At 36.2% G+C, this 20,748-nt stretch overlaps 1 long non-coding RNA gene across 2 annotated transcripts in view; it reads left to right on the top strand.

Moving 5' to 3' along the window:
- Positions 1 to 20,748, top strand: part of LOC119708518 — a 78,748-nt gene that overhangs the window by 51,566 nt on the left and 6,434 nt on the right. For both annotated transcript variants that reach the window (XR_005259093.1, XR_005259094.1), the window contains 3 exons: positions 1,875 to 2,078; positions 4,327 to 4,502; positions 20,132 to 20,229. This is a non-coding gene — a long non-coding RNA (uncharacterized LOC119708518). The remainder of the gene's footprint in view (positions 1 to 1,874; positions 2,079 to 4,326; positions 4,503 to 20,131; positions 20,230 to 20,748) is intronic.

Here is a 20,748-nt window from a genome sequence, read left to right on the forward strand (position 1 = left end):
TAAAATCCTCTTGCTTGTAGATATTTTAAGTAAATTAGTCAGGGGTTTCTAAAAGTGTCTGCCATTGCATTGGTGACAATGTGTTGTGGAGGTACTTGAGCTAGATTTCAACTTGTTAACAATTTGGATATAGAATGCAAAGCAGAACTGGTGTAGCCTTCAATATCTGCCTGAGAAGCTGGTTGAATACTTCAGTCATCCAAAATGAATGAAACAATAACATCACATTTGAGAATGCAATTTATTTTCTTGTCTTCACCTTTTCAAACAAATATCAGAAAGCAATTAGCTGTGTTTAATAATGAATTATGAACACTATTGCTATTCCTGTATTCAGTCCAAATGAGCAAGTCACATAGGACAAAAATTTGACTTCTGAAAGGTGTAGAAGGTTCTGCAACACTTTAATCCCAAGGGAGCATAGTCAGGATGTAATTGTTGCTCCCACTAGCTGCTATTTTCTAACTGTTCATATTTTCTGTTTGCATGTCAAGAAAGCATGAAAATTTTAGCTGAACTGCATGTGAAAACTTTCAAGAAAAAATGTATTGTTTTTAGTGGATTTATTTAAAAAGGAGGTAATTTTATGCTGTAAAGTTCACAAAATCTTCTTCATGATTGAGATGGTCTTGCTGGATACCACTTTAAATGGAAACTAGCTTTCACTTAAGGTGAAGTAAAATTAAGATCCCCTTTCTGAAAATAGTTTTTGAAAAGCAGTCTTTGGTCCAAGTGCCAGGGCAGCCAACGTACCAAGAATCCAAAACTGATGCTGAAAATTTTATCACGTCCTTTGTATTCATTGATTACGATACTCTGTTTAGTTAAATGGAACTGTTGGCAGGCATTTCAAAATGTGTGAAGTTAGTTGGTGGGGTTTTTTGTACCAGAATGCATTTTTCTGATAGCTTTTGTTCTATTGTAACCTTTGTTTCTACTTCATATGAACCACCTTCCACTACTTGGCAGTGCGTTTGGTGTGTAAAAAAGGTCTTATAATAAGAGTACATGATTGTTTAATGCTGCTCTAAACAAAAAGCCCAAATATATTCCTGTTTCTGGATCAATGCTGAAACTCACCAACAGCTCAGATTCTGTTAGGATGCTTTTATATTCTGGTTTTATAACATATTTGCGTGTTTAACCTTCGCAAAGCATAGGCTTCACTTGTGGGGTTTTATGTACGATCAGACTAGTTGAGAGGAAGATGTATACAGAGAAGCCTTTAATGGTAGCTAACTGCTTCTGTGGGCCCAATTAAGACTATCCAACTGTGAAACAGAGTCCCCGGAGTAACGGTGCGGTCTGCTTGCCTGGGTTTTCTGAGGTGGGGGGATGGAGGCCTGGAATAAGAGAATATCCAATGCAGCTTTGGAGAAAAAAATTTATAAGAGTGTTCTTAGGGGGGAAAAAAACCCAAAAAAACCCAACAAACTAAACACAAAACAAAACTAAAAAAAGAGCAGCCCTCAAACTTTTAGTATGCAGTATTAATAAAGGTTGAGGTCAGCTTTATGTATGCACTGCATACATAGACTTGACACTGTAGTAGCTGTGCCTGAGATCTTGATGCGTTGTTGATCCAAAATCAATCTTGTTGCTCCTCAGAAGGCAATGAGAGATAATAAGTACTATTCACCTGATTGCCTTCCTGTTCTGAGACAGCTGGTGACGCTTGTCTTCCTGATAACCAGGAGTTTCAGATCTAAGGCAGGGATAAAGAAAAGCTGGGAGCTTGCTGAATCTAAATTTGACAGTCGATGGCTGTGTAGAGGGTCAGGAGGGATAGAATCTGTGACACGTATAAGAAAGGAACAAAATTTATCTGCTCTGGTTGCAATGATTAGATGTCTCTTTGTCTGGCTTTCTTGCAGTGGATGATTGATTGTACCCGCCAGCTGGCTAATATCATAATTAACAAAGTTGCTACCATGTCTGAGAAGTTTAATCGAAAAAATTGCCAGCAGTATGATGCCATTGTCACAGAGATCACAAGCACAGCAGTGTTGACTTTTGCACTGGTGGAGCCGCAGGACTATGTAGATGTGCTGAAAAGTCGTTCGCTGGAATAACTGCAGGTATGTTTCTTTCCCTATACATTTCTCCACTGCTCGTTCTTTTGAAAAATAAAGTGCATGGTCTTTGAGGATACCTTTCATTTCAGGGTCCCATGTGAAGCTATTCTGTTGTATTTTAAAGCAGTTGCAATAGCAATCTAGAATATGTTTTATCAATGCGTCAAGAGGTGAATAATCAACACTGTAGTTCAGTGATACTCACCCTTTCTAAGTGGTCTTTGGTGTCTTGCTGGATGCTTTTTGCAAAAAATTCAGATGCAGTTGTTTCGTAGCTAATTTTCTCAGCTGGAAGCTGAGAAATGCTGTTGACAGTCTATGTTCTAGGAACTAGTCGTTCAGCTTGGGTTTATGTTTTTCAGCATTTATTTTCATGCATTACTTCAAGTTAGAATGTAACTTAAAGGCATTAAAAAGTTAGAAGAATAAACCAGGGGAAAACCTGTGTTCTTGTACCCATAATTAAGCGTTAGAATGTCTTGCTAAAATGCTCTCTGTTGTATATGTGTGTTTGTGTGTGTGAAAAGAGAGAAGCATTGATGATGTTAGCTGGGAATTCACAGCCCCTTTGTAAAATACTGCCTGAGAATCTCACTTACTCCTTTTGTATGTTTACCTGGTTTTCCAAGTTAAACATTGTTCCACTGAGCTCTTTTTCTCTTCAATTGTATTTTAACATGTGTGTGTGTGTGTGCACTGTGTGGTAGTTCAGTTATGCTCTGGAGTGTGTTGAAAATGCCAGCCTGACATATTGCTAATGAGTGTGCATATTGACAGTGACGGGGGCGTGTGTCTGTCTGTGTGCCATATATTAAAACAAAAAGAGGAGAGAGACGGAGACAGAGAGAGACAGAGAGACAGAGAAGGAAATATTGGGATGGGAAAGAACAGTTTGTTTACATTACGGTACGTCAAAATGTTATTATGGCTAAAAAATCCATTTTAAATAGGCACAAGATTTCTTACTTGCAGGAGCTAATATGACCATGGTAGGAGGATAAGGGAGACCCATTTATTTTGGTGGTATTATTATTTTTCTGCCCAATAAATTCTGACTTTTTGATACCAGCTTATAAAATTTGGGAAATTAATTTTTTGCATTTTGTTTCGGTTCTGTAATGAGCTCTCCCTGAGTTTTCTGTTGCTTTTCTCTGTGTCTTTACAGGTAAACTAGTTCTGAGCATTCGATGGAATTGTTACAGTAGACTTTTGAAGGAATGTATTGTTTAGTAGCTAGCATAGCAGATGTTTATCTAAAACCAACATTCTTGAGGGGATGTGCTCTTTTATATTGGATAATTTTCTGTTTTGAGTTAAATGATTTTCTCATTTTGAGCTGATATTATTGCAATGGTAATTTAAAACTAATGCTGATGTGAATTTTTCAGAGAGACTTTGCTGTTCTCAGTCAATTTAATAGCGGATAAATTGTTCTTAATTGGTAGATCAAATTTAAAGAACAAGCTACTCTTTTTTATTATTTCTTTGTTTTTTAATGGGTTATATCCCAAACCAGACTTCTGTTTTCTGAGGAAATACTTCTCTGTAGGCCAGAAACATATTCTTATTGTCATTATTATTCCTATCCTCAGTAATGGATTTTAAGTTATCCTTGTAAATCTATTGCTTTGCAAGAGCTGCTAAGCAAAATTAAAAATCTATACTTTGTTTTGAATAGAAAATGCTGTGAGCAGTGACAAAATAGATTAGTATTGTGATTGCAGACAATAGGGAAGATTAAGTTACTAAAACAGTGTATTGTTGTTCTAAACTAAAGCCTGTAATATTTTCTGTAATTGAGACTTCGTGCATTGTTAGAACTCAGTTGGAGTATCAAATGGTTGTGAGGATTAGAGCAGACAACTAAAGCAAAGTCACAATAGATGTGGCTGGTTTTTAACAGGATTATCTTCTGAGATGTGTAGAAATGAGCTCTTGTAAGACTTTTGGAGGAATTAATAATTTTAGTGAAATGTTAATGGCAAATGTGCTAATGTAAAGAATTAGAAGATTAGCGATGCATCCTTTTGCATGGAAATAGGAATATAATATATGTCCTGCAGGTGACTGAAGCTACTGCAATTTTATTGGAGATTAAAGTTTGATTGACCTTTGCTGAGGTGATTAACCCTTCTGAAATTAAAAGTCAGTAGTAAATTATTCTGTCCAATTTAAATGCAAACACGAATGATATAGCATACTGTTCTAAGTGTAAGAGAAAAAAACATTTTAATTTTCGTTTTGCACTCAGTGAGATGTGATTGCAGACAGCGCGCAGCTGGGCTGTGGTGGAACTGGCCGGTGGCAACCTGCCTTTGCTCTGCTGGCTCCCGCCAGAGCAGCCGTGCCACGGGGATGCTGAACTTGGGAGCAGCTGCCTGCAATGGACCTTCACGTGCAGGAATGCCGGCAGGAAGCGTCAGTGAGGTAAGCGGTGCAAGTCACTGTGGATGTGCTTGATCTGCGAGCGGAGACCCCGGGCCAGATGACACGTGCAGGGGCAGCGTGGCACGGGTGAGGGTCCCTGCCCAGCCTCACGGGGCGGCGTGTTGGAGATGGGTTACTCACCTGTGCGAGCCATCGCAGAATTAGAAATTTTCATCCATGTTCTTTGAGTTGCTTTTTCCTTCTCCCTGCTCCTTAAAGGTCAGATGTACGAGCTTGCAGAACTGTACTTTTGACTGACAGAGCGCTTCCTCCAGCACAGGCTGAGCGCAAGTGTGTGAACTGCTGTGCTGCTTCAGGGATGTGATTCCCATCCATCCTTCCTGCAAGGGTGAACAAGCGGCTTCTTAGGCTGTAGCCAGTACGTTGTTCTGGATGGGTAGGATAAGGGCATGATTTTAGTAGTTGTCTAAAGCCTATGGGATTACTTTGCATGTGTAAAGTCTTGCAGATGGTTGTTGGAGTTGCTGCGGCTATGCTACTGAACAGCATTTATAAAAAAATCTAGAAAGTTAATTTCCAATAGATCTTATACTGCTTCACATTGCAGTTTGTATCTGGGTGTGCAAACTTTATTACTTAATATTGAATTGGAAAGACCTCAGTAATATGCTAGTTGAATTTTTTATAAATCTTTCATTAAAAGTTAAACACTTAGGAATTCCTCCCAGAGTATCAGCCTGACTCTTTATTTTTATTTAGCAAAAAAATTTATGTCAGAGCAGTGATTTGTTTTGTAATGATTTACACTTAACTTCTGCAGAGTAAGAGATCAGGGTGTTATTATAAAGCAGCATACTGTCAAAAAGTCCTTCTGGAGGACTATAATGACTCTCTGAGGGCTTAAATTTATAGTGACTACAGCCATTATAAATAGATCCAGTTCACATATTTTTGTTGCTTTTGTTAGGGAATTATATTTTTGTTAAAAGCACCAAAATAATGGTAAATTAGAAGTAGTTTTGTTATCTGGGGTTGGTTTAACTTGTATGAACAAGCCCTTCAAGGATTACTGTCTCCTTCCTTCACCTGCTGGTCCAGAAGAGGTAGGCAAGAGAGTCAGGTCTGCACCCAGGAATCTTCATGGTCTTTGGCATACGCTGTACTGGATCAGACTATGATGGATTTGTTTTCTTTGCCTTTTTTTTTCTTTCTTTTTATTTCCTCTGGTTTAATCCACCTCTCCCTGACCACCTGAGAAGAGATAAAATAGCTCTTTGAAGGCTTTTGCTTGCATGCCAACAGCAATAGTGCTGGGAATTGGGCTGAAGGGCAGAAGGGCTTCTACAACTGTTTGGTCTTGAGTGGACTTTCTGCCTAGTAAAATTTCCTATTCTTTCATGCAGCTGTAAAGCATTAAAATGATAATGAATGTGCCATCTGCATTCCATATTCAGTTTATCCTCTCACTTTTTATCAAGGAAGATTTCATATTGCATCTGTCAAGGTAGGGAAGTCCAAGGAATTGCAGTTCAGAAATTAAGGACCCTGAGGTAGCAGCTCACTTCTGTCTCGTCGTTTCATTTACACTTTAAACAGCCTTCAGAGAGATGGGTTGCTGCTTCTGGGACCCAGCGAAGAAAGTGAGGAATAGATAAAAGCTAAACTTGTGGTGGAGTGACCTAAATGGAACAGCTGGCAAAAGTATAGAGGGGATCCTCCAGGGTATTGAATTATACCTTCAGGCTTGGATTAGTGGGATGTTTAACAAAGAGATCTATTTGCCAAAAGGATCTCTGGCTGATTTTTAATTATGGAACTAGCACTTCCTTCAACATTTGCAAATTATTGAGCTTTTTTTCCTCGTGCGAAGTGTAGAGTACTAGTTGTTGGCTTTTGGCTCTTGCTTTTGCTTTTATCAAACTAAAAATTTTTGCATCTTCTTGAATTAACCATATGAATACCTGGAACATGAAGCATTTCAGTGGTTTTTATGTTATGAATAATGAGTGGTATGCTCTGTGAAAAAAATAAATAGCTTCAAATATTTGTTTTGCTTATAATTCTGGAATGCTCTTGAGTGCTTGTAATAGGATGCAACTTTTCTTTAAATTGAAGAAAACAGTATTTATAGATTCTTTGTAGTCATACACATCCATCGTGTTTTAATTAATGGTAATTGGAATGTTAAATCCAATTTTAAAATGTCTTTTTAGTAGAAAGAGATCTCAATTATTTGCCATACTTTACAGTAGAGCAATGCAGGACAGAAAAAAAATGGAGCTACATCTGTCAGAAACACCCATTTACCAGCCAACTTTCATATATTGCATCTTCTCTGTTGAGATAAGCATTATTTCCTTGTCTGTTATCAGCTGATACTGCCATAAATTTATTAAACCTCTGTGGAAAAGCCCCCTCCAAATCGCATGAAATAATGATGCTCTAGCATGACATAAAATTTTCAAATGGGAGGTGGATCAGGGAAATTCATGCTGAGGTAATAATGTATGCTAAATACACGTGTTCAGTGAAGAAATTCTCCTAACTGTGTCTACTTACATTTTCTGAGGGAGGCAGGCCAGTGTAGTAAAGTATTTCTGGGAAATACTACACCTGATTACTTCAGGCAAAAAAAAAGTGCTAACAATGTGGCTGGTGGAGGAGGGAGGAGGACAGGATGTTGTGCCTGTCCTCACTTCCTACAGACCAAAACACCTAAAATAAACACCGTTAGTCATTGCGCCTTTTGCTTTGCTTTTTTGAAAAAGCATTTATCAAGCAGATTCCTTCAAAGACATAAGATTGACAAAGGTCACATAAGATTGTTTTGATGATCTTCACTGTATGTCAATGTTAACAAGTCATGTGAGAGATCGGTGAGGTGCTTAGCACGTGGTATGTCATACAGGTGACTGTTGCTCTCGCGAAAAAAAAACCCAAAAAAGGTGCAGTTAAACCTTGTTTGCCTCCACTACTGCTCCCAGTATGAATGGCATAGGGAACTATACAGATTTTTGTGTTGGTCTGATAATTGTTTAGAAATTATCTTGTTCAGCATTTCTAACATTAGCAGTAGTCATTACGATTACTTGAAAACACCTCAAAATTTTACTCCTGCCACAGGCTTCATTTTTCCTCTTCCATCTCATTTCAATATTCTTTCAATATACTACTCAGCCTATACCTAAATGAAAATTAGAGGTTTAAAGCCATTTTAACTGAAACATTAAAAAAAAAATTTATAATGGAACGAACTGCAATTTTCTATATAGAGAAAAGTTTCTGAGTAGTGAAATATTCACTGCATTACATATACTTGGAAAACACACTGCAGTTTCAGTAGCTACTTAAGCTTAGACCTTAAAGTTGTAAAGAATTCTTTTTCTTCTCAATGATGTATTTAGCAGAAGCTATATATTCCATGTTGCAAATCTGCACAAAATGTGTTGCATATTTTCCCCCAGAGTTAGCCTCAAATCAGGGAAAAGACACAAAAACTGCAGATTAATTTTAGGCTTCTGTTAAAAATCAGCAATTGCCTAGGTATTTCTTTTCATCATGGAAAATTAGCTGCAAGTTGATAATTATTCCTTGTTCATCAGACCTGTGTAGCTTTCTGAAAGTGTGCATAACAGAGAATTGAATTTGAATAACTTGAATAGCTGCATATGAAAACTCTTGGAGTATAATGCTTCAATGAACATTTCTTCATTCCATTTCAATAGAAATTAAAGTTCTCTTATGAATATGCAGTTTCTTACACTGCTTGGATTTGGGTTTTTTTTTTTTGTAGTTTTTGGAGGGTTTGAAATTTTGGATTAAGTGAGAGAAAGGGAAGGAAAGGATGTGAAACTTTGTAGGTCAAGGCAGGAGCTATTTTCGAGCTATTTACCACTTTACATTCTTGAAATGGATGGTGGTAGAAATTTCTACCTTTTCTTTAAAGTAAACCAAAATGCGCCCTCTTTGAAGAAATTAAAATTTTAATTTAGTTGAGGGCTTTCTCATTAAAATTTTCCTGTCCGAAAATTAGAACAACTCAGACCATCATGTTCAACAGTTCAAAAACCTCTAGAGAAAACATTAACTTTTAAAATCACTAAAACTTCCATCAGAAACAAATCTACTCTTTCATGTAGAAACACTGAGGAAAGCGTTTACGTGAAAAATATGTTGTGAAATTTCTGAAAATTCAGACCAATTAGTGAGATTTAATTTAGATATTTGTGACTTACTATGTATCATGTATATGTTAGAGCTGATTTACCACTATAGTCTTGCCTTATTTGCAAAAAAGAGACTCCTACTTATTGAAATATTACTGAAGAATCTAGCTTTCCCCACAAATTACACATTTTTTGCATAAATGTGCCTAATTACCTGAATTCAGTTTTGATTAGCAGTGTTAATTGATGCAGCTGTGGATGGGCTCTGTTTACCTAAATTACCATGTGCAAACAGCAATACGTTTGAAAGTGAATATGCTAAACTGAAAATACTAATTAGCTAAGACAGATTGTTATTCAAGTCACATCTCTGAGCTTTTAATGAAACCCTGAATGTGTCAGGGCTTTATGATATTCAGACAGAAATGTCTATATTACATATGAATTCTAAATTTAATTCAAGGGAGCAGATGGGATGTCGACCAGGGTTCTTCTCCATCGCTTCCAGTATTAATGTGAATATTTTACTCTACTGGATACATTTTTGAGTGTGTGCATGTGAGAGAGAAAGGAGTGTGTGTGAGTTTGTGTGAGAGAGAGGAGGGAGCCTCCCTCATTGTGTGCATTGACAGTGTGCCAGCCAAGAACATCTAACTGGTCTATTTTTGACTGACATATTTGCAAATTATAGGCACCTACTTTCCCAGAATGAAGATAAACAAGCTATTTTGCAAATGTAATAAGGCTAGATAGTAAATGGAATAAAACCAAATCACAGAAAGATTAAACAGATCTCATCAGAAGAACTTTTGCAACAGCAGAGATTTCTCCTTTTGGAAGAATTAAAAATAAATCCACTTTTTACATAATAGGACAATTGGGCTACACGTTTCAGATTGTCATGGAAAGGCTTTTAACTGCACTAATCTGTACAGGAAAATACAAATACAATCTATTTTTCTAATTTTATTTAGAGCAGCACAGATTAAGGTATTCCATTATTGCACTTAATCCCTCTTCGTAGTTCCGTTGGATGCAAACCTGTAAATAAGTCTTAAAGTAGTAAAAAGAATATGTAGAGAATAAATGCTCTTAATATAGATCAGCTGCCACACAGCATCTGTCCAGTTTTCAATCCATTTATTCTTTTGCTTCAGAGCTTAAATATTCAGGGGTCAGCTCCCATGTGAAATTCAGTAATTTCTTCAGAAGCTTTACACACACAGTCTTGACAAAATGAAAAGCAAGGGTTTTAAGTTCTGCACCTATTTATACCAAAATAATAATTAGACATGTAATGTTCTAATTTTCTTATTTGGACAGTCCTTTCACAAATGTTCTCAAGATATTTTTAGTGTTCCTTTAGTGGTAGGTAGCTACGGTTATAAAGAGTGTCAGATCTTTTGAATTCAGCTGGTTGGAATCTATTTTCTTCTGTGTGTTACAATGAGAGAGAGAACTCTTTTGACTCTGTTACTCCACCATTATGGTCAATAGAAATTATCCTGGTTACTTTAGTTTTGTGGACACAATACTCCTTTTTAAAAGGTTCAATAGTTCTGTTTTTGTGTAAGTTGACGCGTAGAGCTGATGATACTTTCTGCAAGTAATTATCTAAGGTCTTAAACTTTATACCTGAATCCTTTAGTCATGGCCTCTTGTACTCCATTAGCAGAGGCTTTACAGATGGAACATATTCCTAAATAAATTAGTTCCAGGTACCTTCATTGTTCAGCTGACAATTAACTGTGGCTGAAGAGGAGAACAGTAGTGGTACAAGTCAGATTTGGACCACTATGATAAAAAAATTGCTTCATTCCTATTACATTGCTAAATATGAGTGATCCTCTATAATGAACTGTCTCTTCAGTCCAGACAGCTGACCTAGGAAAAAGCTTTTATCCCTAATAAATCACATTTATCAGGAGCTCTGAGTCATAAAGTGTTATACTAGACCATTTAATGTCAAGTACTTCACCACCCTCAATAGAGCTTGACTTCTTTATGCAAGAAGTAGTTGAAAAAGAGAGAGAGAAGCATCAACTTCTGGAACACAGAAACGGAAAAAGAGAGACACACAAATCCAAAGTTTAAAAGTTTAGTTTTAAGATGGAGTTTGAAAAAGTCATGAAAATTTGCGTCCAGACGTTGCTCTCACTAACAATTTTCTGGAATAAATGACTCATAGACAAGATCTTTTGGGCAGTTGATGATCTACAAATAAATTGGTAGATGAAACAAAGGATGGATTAACCCATAGCTTAAAAGAATCTACCAAGGCCTTTTTTTTCCATAGAAAATAAAGCAGCAACTTCCACATAAATGTTTAAAGAGAGACAACACTTGATATAGAAAATGTCTCCAAACTTTGACCTTTACTCAACCATTGTTTGAGAGCAAAATCAGTGTGAGAGAAGTCTGTAGTATTTGCTTTTGGCCTTTAAAATAGAAGTTCAGGCCAGAATCTTGGTGGCAGCAGTCAGCTGTTACTTGGGGCATCTATATGATACAGCTGCAAAAGCTGATTTAGCCTTGCAACAGGTTCTTTTCTCCAGTCAACAGTGTAAGGTGTGTGTGATATCATCTGACACCTGCTGTGCCCAATCTATGCATTCTACAGAATTTGTATAAAATCGCTTACTGAAGAGATACAATAACATTTTTAAGATTATACCTTTCTTTAGTCCCCAAATTAGCTAGTTTAAGCATAGACTAACCAAATAACAATAAATAAATACTTATGAGCTCTGCAGTCAACCCTTAAATAAGGACACAAAAATCATGCAGGAAAAAGAACATAGTGTCATGACTAATTGTCTCTTTTGCTTTTATTTCTCAAAAAAATTCTGCATCAGTACAAGTGAGTGATCATCAAATTCCCATGGAAAATAGATCACTTTTGGTCAACTGGAACTGAAACATTTTAAAACCCATGTGAAAGCCATGGATATAAGCACCCTCGTAAAAAGATCTTAAGTATCCAGGAGACTTGGTTCTTATGAAATGTACTTAACCTGAACAGCAGACATGAACGAAGGAGGAATAATAGAAAAGGAGATTCCTGCTCCTCACACAACATCACCTTTACCAGTTTTAATTCCCACATTGTGTAGTGACATTACATGTCTGGTCAGAGAGAAGCCCATTTAAGAATGAAACTGGTTTCTAGCACAATTTATTTATATATTTGATTTGAACTCATCTGTCTTGCTACTTACTCTACTTACTTAACCGCTCATGTTGAATTTTGCCCTTTTTTCTTTTTCCTACAACAGAAAGACCTGCTGCTAATGCAGAAATTCTCTCTTCATCTCCACCTTAAATGACTTTGGGTTTTAATTTGGCAGTCCACATTATTGGAATTTGTGTCATACAGGGTTGACTTGGAAGAAAAAATGAGACACTGTGCTGTCTTGGTGTCTGCTCTGTGGATGAGTTGATTGACTATATATATATTCATCCACTCTCTCTGGATATTTCCAGTGGATTCCAGGGATTTTTTTGGTTTCAAAATCAGAGCAATGTTTCTGGTCTTCCAAGAAATTAATATGTCAGTTTTGGCTCTGTGGGGTACCTCTTTGACTTTTTAAGGCATTTCTCAAATCAAGGAGACTGCTGTTGCTGCTTTGGGGAATCTTTCATAGAGTCCAAGTCAAAAAGTATCTTCTGTTTTTTGGATAATTTTTGACATTTTTCATATCTATTCTAATTTCCAGCATTGAATTTTTGAAATCTGATGCATTCTGAGGTAGTTGTATTGTTCTAAGTTTACTAGAACACCTCACAGTTCACTTACAAAGAATAACTTACACCTCAGTTACTCACTTGACCTTTTTTAAAGTCAGTTTTAGTATAAATCTATTACACAATTAAATATTCTCTATTTTTCAAGTTCATTATACAACATTAGGCAATTAACATTCCCCTCGAAAAAGGGAAGCACATATTACATACCCTTTCTCTTTCACATTGCATCTCAAAGTACCCATTGGTATGAAGGGTCCCTGTTTAAAAATGCCTTCAAGACCCTGCCAGAAATGAAGCCCTCTAGTCTCTTCAAGATTCTGTCTCCCCCCTTCTCCAGACTCCTTTTCTCTTAAAGTCCAGTTGCTATTTTACGTTCACTCTGTTTCTGTGCTATCACTGTATCTCACCTCATCTTTTACCCTGATCCTCTTTCATGTCTGTCCCTTTCTCTTTGGGCTCGGTATGCAATTTGGGTAATTTTGATTTCTCTTGTTAAACATATTTCTCTTCTACTTAAAGATCTTAAGGCTGACCATGAGTTTTAGTTTGGTCTTCATTATACTGCAATTGCTCTGTCTTTCTAATATTGTGTGAGTAATGCTATGCACCTGAAAAAAAATTTCTTTTACCTTTGAAAGGCAAAGCCAAAGTATGTTATTCCACTAGGCTACTCTAGACATCTGGGAGTGCTACCACTAAGGGTAATTTTTTATTTTATAAGTGTCTTGTGTTAGCTGGAATTTCAAAAAGTCTTGCAAACTCCTATTTGATCAACTACTTCTGTGCTATCACTGAATCACACTCACTTTTGGTGAACTTTTCCATGTCCTTTGTCTGCTAGGTGTTCTTATGCCTCTTCTGCTCAGAGTCAGCTTCAGTCTTCATTTATTCATTCATTAATTTACTTCATGTCTATATTTAAAACCACCATGTGTATGTCAAAAGGGCAAGTGTAATAACTGTATGTTATCTGCAAACTTCCATCAAATCAAGGCTGAAAACTAAAATTTCTTTTTCACATCACTGGTCTTTGTTAATTCTATTTTAAGATTAAATTTCCTATTTTTTTTTCTATTGCTCAATACAGAAAAAATTGTTCCTCTTGTATTTCTTTACACTAATTAGAAATAATCTGCTTTTAATCTAAAATTACTTTCAGCTATCTAAAACTACACAAGATAGTAAGAGAAGGAAAAGCAGAGTAGGTCAGTACCACCTTTTCTGCCACATTGGAGATAGTCTGCTTCTTGTGTTGCTGTCTATGTCTGTGCAGAAATATGCTCAGAAAGGAAGACTCAAGCTATGTGAATAAACTCCTTTCTTAGATAACTCCATTAGCTCCTTTGGCAATGACATTAGACATTTTTTTCTTTTCAACCTCACATAGCATTGTTCTTACTACCTCTCCTCAATAGTCCCTCATTTATTATTGTGTTTCCCCCATCTACATTCCTCATCATAGATGACAATGACCTTGCAACCCTTTCTTCTGGTGGATATTGTATATGTGTTTGTGTGAATGTGCACTTGTGTGAACTTATGAAGCTCATATTTTGGGCCAGTTCCTGTTTCAGACAGAACTGGAATGAAATGAGTAAAGCCTCAACATAAGTTAGTAAGTTTTCTTACGTTAGAATGTCTAATGTTGTACTATTTCAGGTTTCAATCATCAGCCTTGCCAACTGAGAAGCAGAACAAACATTATGAGTAATTTAATTTAGTTTGACTTTTCCTGAGTGTGTATGTAGGCACTGACTGATGCTTGCACAGCAGTTATGAACCAATCTGTGTGTAGCACTTTTATGTTGCCATAAACACAGAGCATTTAATTTGAGTGACTATCTACAGCAAGAGACGTGATTTTTGAATAATGGCTTTTCCAAGCCTATAGGTTCTCAGAAGGAAAATTGCAATACCAGATAAAAATATGCCTAACTGCATTAAAGTAGTGAAAAGGGCTGTCTGAAAGTTGTGGTTGCATAGTATAGCAAATGTGTTTCTATCTTTATTTGGCATACTCGTGTGTATGCATTTACAAATGCATAGCCCATCAAAATGACTGTGAAGATCACACAGAAAATTTATCAAAACTCTCACCATCTCCCTCTTCTTTTTCTTGACAATTCCACTTTGGATGACCATTTTTGGGGCATTTGGAGCATATTCCAGCAATTGCTGGTGTCTTTTTCTGAGCAGCCTAAAAAGTGCTTTTTCCCTTAGATGAAAATTATCTGTATGCTTATTAGTCCCCACAGTAGTATTAGACTGTGTTTAAAACAGAGACTATTTTTTATGTAAATTTTCTCTCTGGATATGAGAATGAAAATTTTACTTTTGGAAAGAAGGAAGAGAACTCTGACAAATTCCCAGTACAACAAAATACTTTCCAAGTACACTGTTTGAGCTCTCAAACATGTAAAATCAAATCTTGGTATCATTTTACCCTGCTGGGGTTTTTTTGGGGTTTTTTTGGGGGGGTTTTTGGTTTTGTTTTTTTTTTTTTTTGGGGGGGGGGTTGTTTGTTTGTTTTTTTGTTTTGTTTTGGGGGTTTTTTTGGTTGTTTTTTTCTTTTGTTAGATTGTGTAACTTTTAAATCTTTTTTGCTTTGATTGTCCTTTTCCTTTTGTACCTATACAATTTGAGTCTGCCTTCAACAATGCTAGTGTGCTCTAAAATGTTATGCACAATATTAACTCTTTCCCCATTTTGTCATTATAGTATGAACTTTGATTCCTTACTTGTTCCATGTATTTCTCTATAGGGTCTCTTTCTTCTCTTTAGATTCTCTAAGTCTATGCATGTGTGAAGGAGCGATAAAGGAAAGATTTTAGGCAACTGACTCTGTTGCTCTTTCATTTCCGACTTCAGCTATAAGGCCTCTGAGGGAAGTAGGTAGAGAATTTGTTGGGTTGTGGTCTGTGCTGGAAGGAGCTGGGGACTCCAGGTACTATTTTGATACAAGTAAAGAAAAAAAACAAAACATTCTTATAAATAGCATGACTTAGAAGGGAGGCATAAATATGAATGGTACCATTTTAACTCTTGGTCTTGTTTGTCAAAGACAAACATGCTGTAACTGATCAAATACTGAAATGTTACAAGGCTGCAGTGGACAGCTGCAAAATAATGAAAACACTGTATTTCTTAACTCAATGAATACTCTGCAGGGCAACAGGCGCATCAATTCTAGCTTGCATAGCGCAAAGTAAAATGACTTCTTGATGGTCCTGACCATTCACCAATGGCTTTATTTGTAACATATTATGTATTTATACATGTATACATATTTATATGTATGTAATTGAAAGGTTAATTTCACTTGACAAACAATGAAATTCAACAAAAAGTAAGTGCGTGTCACTGCTTTCTAGCTTTTGTGTGGCTGGAGATGGGTCACTGCTGTGTCAGGACAAAAAGCCAAAAAGAGTCCTCCAAAACTCTTAAAGAAATGATTGAATACCTAAATTAATGGTAGATAGTAAAGAAAGTCTGCCCATAAAAGGGGCTTTTCTTACCACAGCTACTAGTTTTAAATGATTTCAGAGTTTAATTTTTGGAGTAGAACCCACAGAGAGTCAACTTCACGCAGAGTGAAATCTGAGGCCTAAAAAAAAGACATTCCTCTATTAGGAACACAAAATTTGAAAAAGAAACCTATGGTGCCTGTATTGCATTATATACATTCTAGTTTGCTTGATGATATGAAAAACAGCATGAGAAGAACCTTGACTTCATCTCCATTATACTTTTGTAGGAGAGCCAAACACTTTACTCACTATGTGTTCTGGGTTCCAAAACCAGTTCTAATACCAAGGAAAAAATGTACAAAAATTGACATTCAGTTTTATTAAATATTTATTTATAGTGAATATAACTTGGACAGGATTCAACAATATGCTGAATAAAGATGCTTTCTAACAGTTTATTTAAGTTGACTCCAGAAAAATGGCGAAGGGCTTAAAGTTCAATGTGCAATCCCCAAATCATTAATAACTGTGTATCAGAGAATCCTTTTAAAACAGCTGCTGATTGAAAATATATATTCACCTTTCTTCTTAGAAACACAGGAGAATTCAAATGATAGCAACTGTTGCTTATCAAATGTTCAGATTTTCATTATTATGATCAACCAACACTGAATTGCTAGCTGAAATGCTGAGAGCAAAAATCAATTATAAATTACTCCTTTACCTATGTATATTTATTGAGGTCCATTCATTATAACTTTAATAACAAGAAAGGATGTTCTCTTTCTTCCCACTAAACCTACATAAAATGTTATCTCTACTGCAGAATATATAGTATTTTAATTGCATATCATTGTTCTCAAATCTAATTTGTTACATGGTAAGTCTAAGTATATTAGAACTGGGAGCTGAATCAGTGCTCACACGAGAGAATTTGGCAAAATATACTATTATGCATAGTAAATCCCAAAGTGGTTTTTTTTCCCATGTCTTGAAGAAGGTCTGATTTGTTTTAAGAATGAGTTGTCATTTAAGACATAAACATTATATCTAGTAAGCATATTGCAGCCTTTATTTTTTTCCGTATAGAAAAAATTACAGGTTCAAATTACACACATCATAGAGTGGCTTTTAAGAGAAAGCAAATATTTGCTAAGTGATTAACTGACAAAGAATCATAGAGTCATTAAGTTGGAAAAGACCTTTAAGACCATCAGTCTTTGGGACCTATTCTGAAGGATACAAAACAGGTTTAGCTGCCCCAGTATGATGTAAGATGCTGAAATGTTTCCTATGTCTTCATTGAGAAACTTTGTATTGAGCATAAGAAAAAGGCAAAACCAAAAACGCACAAACAAACAAGCTCACCAGCCTTTTCCAGTAGCTAGTCAACTAAGAAAGAAGACCTGTTGGAGTATTTGGAAGTAGTAAAACTGGTAGCCACCACCTAACACTGCTTTCTGGAGTTAACCTTAGTAATTATATTCATATCCATCTCTCAAGAATTTCTTCCTCATCTGTAAAACAGTTACCTAACTTTTTTGCATGAGATATGTATCTGAGCAACATGGCCTGCTGCAGGTTGAAGTGATGCTGGAGCTCATCTATAACTATTGTGTCTGGGGCATGCTTTGAAGCCAGCTTTTTGTTCTAGTTTTTCTGGGGTTTTTTTTTGGTTTGATTTGACATTTTTCTCTTAGGAAGAGAGATACAGCTTAGGCATGCCAGCTGGTCAGAACAAAACTGAAGAATGCATGGGCTACATCTAATCTTAGTAAAACAAATATGAGAATGCAGCCCTCCCTCAAGTCCTGTGAGGACTCTGGTTGTTGGTCAGGACAGACAAATGGCATTTTCCTTTTTTATCAGCTGTTTGGGGAGAAGGAGCTTTGTATCAGAAATGAAGGGCAGGATTCATTAAAGTGGAAGACAGTACAGGGAATACCTGTCCTGTAGCTCTTGGGTTATGTGCTTCCAACAGAAAAAAAAAATTGTGTGGATTCATGTTTTTCAAAATGGCTAATATCACATGCTGGATGGGTTTCAGTGATCTAGTGTTCACAAGACAAAGGGACCTACAGTTCTTCCATTGTTAGGACACGGAATTGCAAGGTCTTCATTTTCAAATTGAATATATATAAATGCCACAGTCTCCTGGTCACACAGAGAAAAACAAAAAGTAAGACATCCTACTGGTGGGATCCTGTTACACCGACTGATGTTCCACTTGGATCACAACACTTTAGTCTTAAAGGCTGGAAAGGAAAGAAGTGTGACTCCTGCACCTAACCAAACAATTTCTTGTTAAACTGTGAGAATACTGTTTAAAATGAAATCCTGATTAGGAGTAACTGAACATTTCTCACCTTTCTGAGCAAACTGTTTTGGGGGTTAATTAAACCTATTAACCCAGTGCAAGTTAGCAATATTTTGGATTTTGTGCAATTTTACCATCGGCATGCCTAATAGTCATATGGGAGGCAAACAGTACCATAAAATTTATTATAAAAAGGTGGAGGGTGCTGTCAATTGTGTGTAAGAGGTAAATAGGATCAGCTTCTAGCACATTTTTTTGTCTTAGAGTGAGAGGGATGTCATATGGGACATTTTAAAGTTCTACCCCTTCCATATGTAGTACAAGGAATTAAAGTTACTTGTCTGTTACGTGTGCTGCCCTTCAGGAGACAGGGGAAAAAAGGAATAGCAACAAAGGTAGCGATTGTCTTGTAAAAATGGAATGACATAGGATCATGATAATTTGTTGTAAATGGCATCAAAATATGGTGATGGGGGAATATTTTTGGAAAATTGAGTTCAGACATTAAATGTTTGTGTCTTGAACAAATATGTTTTCATGATGAATAAGGTTTTTTTTGGCAAAAAGATTGATAAGGTACATGAGTTCGACTTTGAGCTTAGGTCAGAAGGACAACAGAACTTAAGCTCTCTGTCACTCCTTCTGTTGGGAAAAACAGTTTCTGACTTCCTTTCAGAGGCATAAAGTTCTGGAGGAGTGAATATATATATGCAACTGCAACTCTTCTGCTGCAATTTCATGTTACCCTCTGATGTACAGGGCTTGAAGGAAGGGAACATGACCATATGGAAACGGCTTTCTTATCCAAGTGGAAACAGATTTAGTCAGCTTGCGGAAGGGGTCATAAACCCCTCAAAATATTTCTTAAATAATACGGTAGAGGAACTCACAGAGCTGTATTTTAATGGCCATTAATTGCCTCTGCTGTGCATTCAGGGTCAGGAGACATGGAATACATATGCTTGTATTATGAATGGAAGGAAAAATATCTTCTGAGCAAAAGAAAATCTAATGTTAATTAAAATTTTCCAGGGGTTGGGTTGGATAATTCTTCTTTTGTGTTCTTAAATCTCTTTTGATTTCAATTGCATGACAAAAAATTGACTGTAAGTGTAATGTTAGCAAATGTTCATATTTGATTACAAGCATCTGTGAATGCTAAGTCAAAGAATTGAATGACTTTAATTGGGCTGGGTTTGTTTTCTGTTTCTTCATGAGGTTTTTTGTATATTGGTTGTTTTTTTCCCCAAGACTGTGACTTTGCAATAAAGCTTGTACTGCCAGTATGCTGAAGGTCATACCTATAAGCTATTCAGTAAGATCTGCTTCCCTTTAGGTTAAAAAAAAAAAAAATCAACTGAGCATACTAAAAAATGTCTAGAAAATCCTATTACACTTACTGAATTTCAGTTATGTATTTCAGATTCACATAGAACTCAATGAGTGCTCAGATCAAATATGAACATTTGTAGCAAGTTTCCAATGTTATGCACAGGGTTTCCCTCCCCCTTTCTGTGCTGTCTTAGAGAAACAAGAAAATTCTTCTCAGATATGGCAAAGGATAAAATGAAATTATTAACATTAAAACATACCTAATACTGTGTGATATGTTTTAAATCTGGAAACAAAGGTAGGATATGTCTTATCTGTGTCGTGACTCCCTGTGCATGTCTGTCTCTCTAGAGCAAGTCAATAAAAATGATTAGAGCTGGCATCTCACAATCGTACACCCTTAAAGCATGAAGCAATAATACTGTGAAGGAAATTTTTTTTCTGACCTTTTCAAATTACATCCAACTGTCTAGGGAATTTCTCAGTGACTAGAGGTAATAAAGTTCAATCCGTTTTGCCAGTCGGCTTCAAATTTAGCTCCTCAGAAGCCCTAACTTATCTATTCTTTTTATCTTGGCCTTGGCATCTATTCAGTACAGTAATCCATGCATCTAATCTTTTTTTTCTCTCTCCTCTCAGGTTTAGCTGGTGGATCATATTGTGAAAACTGCAGCCATGAAAGGCCCTCCATTTACTGCACCCTTCAAAACGAAATGTTAGCATGGAAGGCTAAGCTGGTATGTTGCCTTTGAGAGGCTCTTGTTGAATTTAATTAGCTTTTAGATTTCATCTCATCTTGCATCTCAGCTTTCACCATTGTGTGTGATTTAGGCTTCACTGACTTCCATTATTTAAAACTTTTCCAACTTAGCTGTGCCACTTTGTAATAATGAGGGAAAAGTAAAGTTTAAAGTTCATTGTCTTAAATTGATTCCTAATTAGTTTTTATAATATGAGCTCAGAAACAATAGAAATGCAGCCTCTCAGTAAGTTAGGATTCAAGTGACAAAGACAAACGACCATTTCCTCATGTCTTATTTCTCATTGTACTCCATGAAGTAAAACTAGAAACAGGTAAAGAATGTTTATAGCAAAATATTTCTTAAATTATTTTTAAATTTATAAAAAACTGGGCTTTACTGCTGTCTCTTCTCTGAAATATTGAGTTAGTGTTTAGATATATATGTGATCTGGTAATGAATGATCTGCAGAATATTCATAATGCATGCATATCTAAAAGCACCTGTAAAACACTA

This window comes from Motacilla alba, chromosome 1A, assembly GCF_015832195.1.
Source record: "Motacilla alba alba isolate MOTALB_02 chromosome 1A, Motacilla_alba_V1.0_pri, whole genome shotgun sequence".
NCBI lineage: Eukaryota > Metazoa > Chordata > Aves > Passeriformes > Motacillidae > Motacilla > Motacilla alba.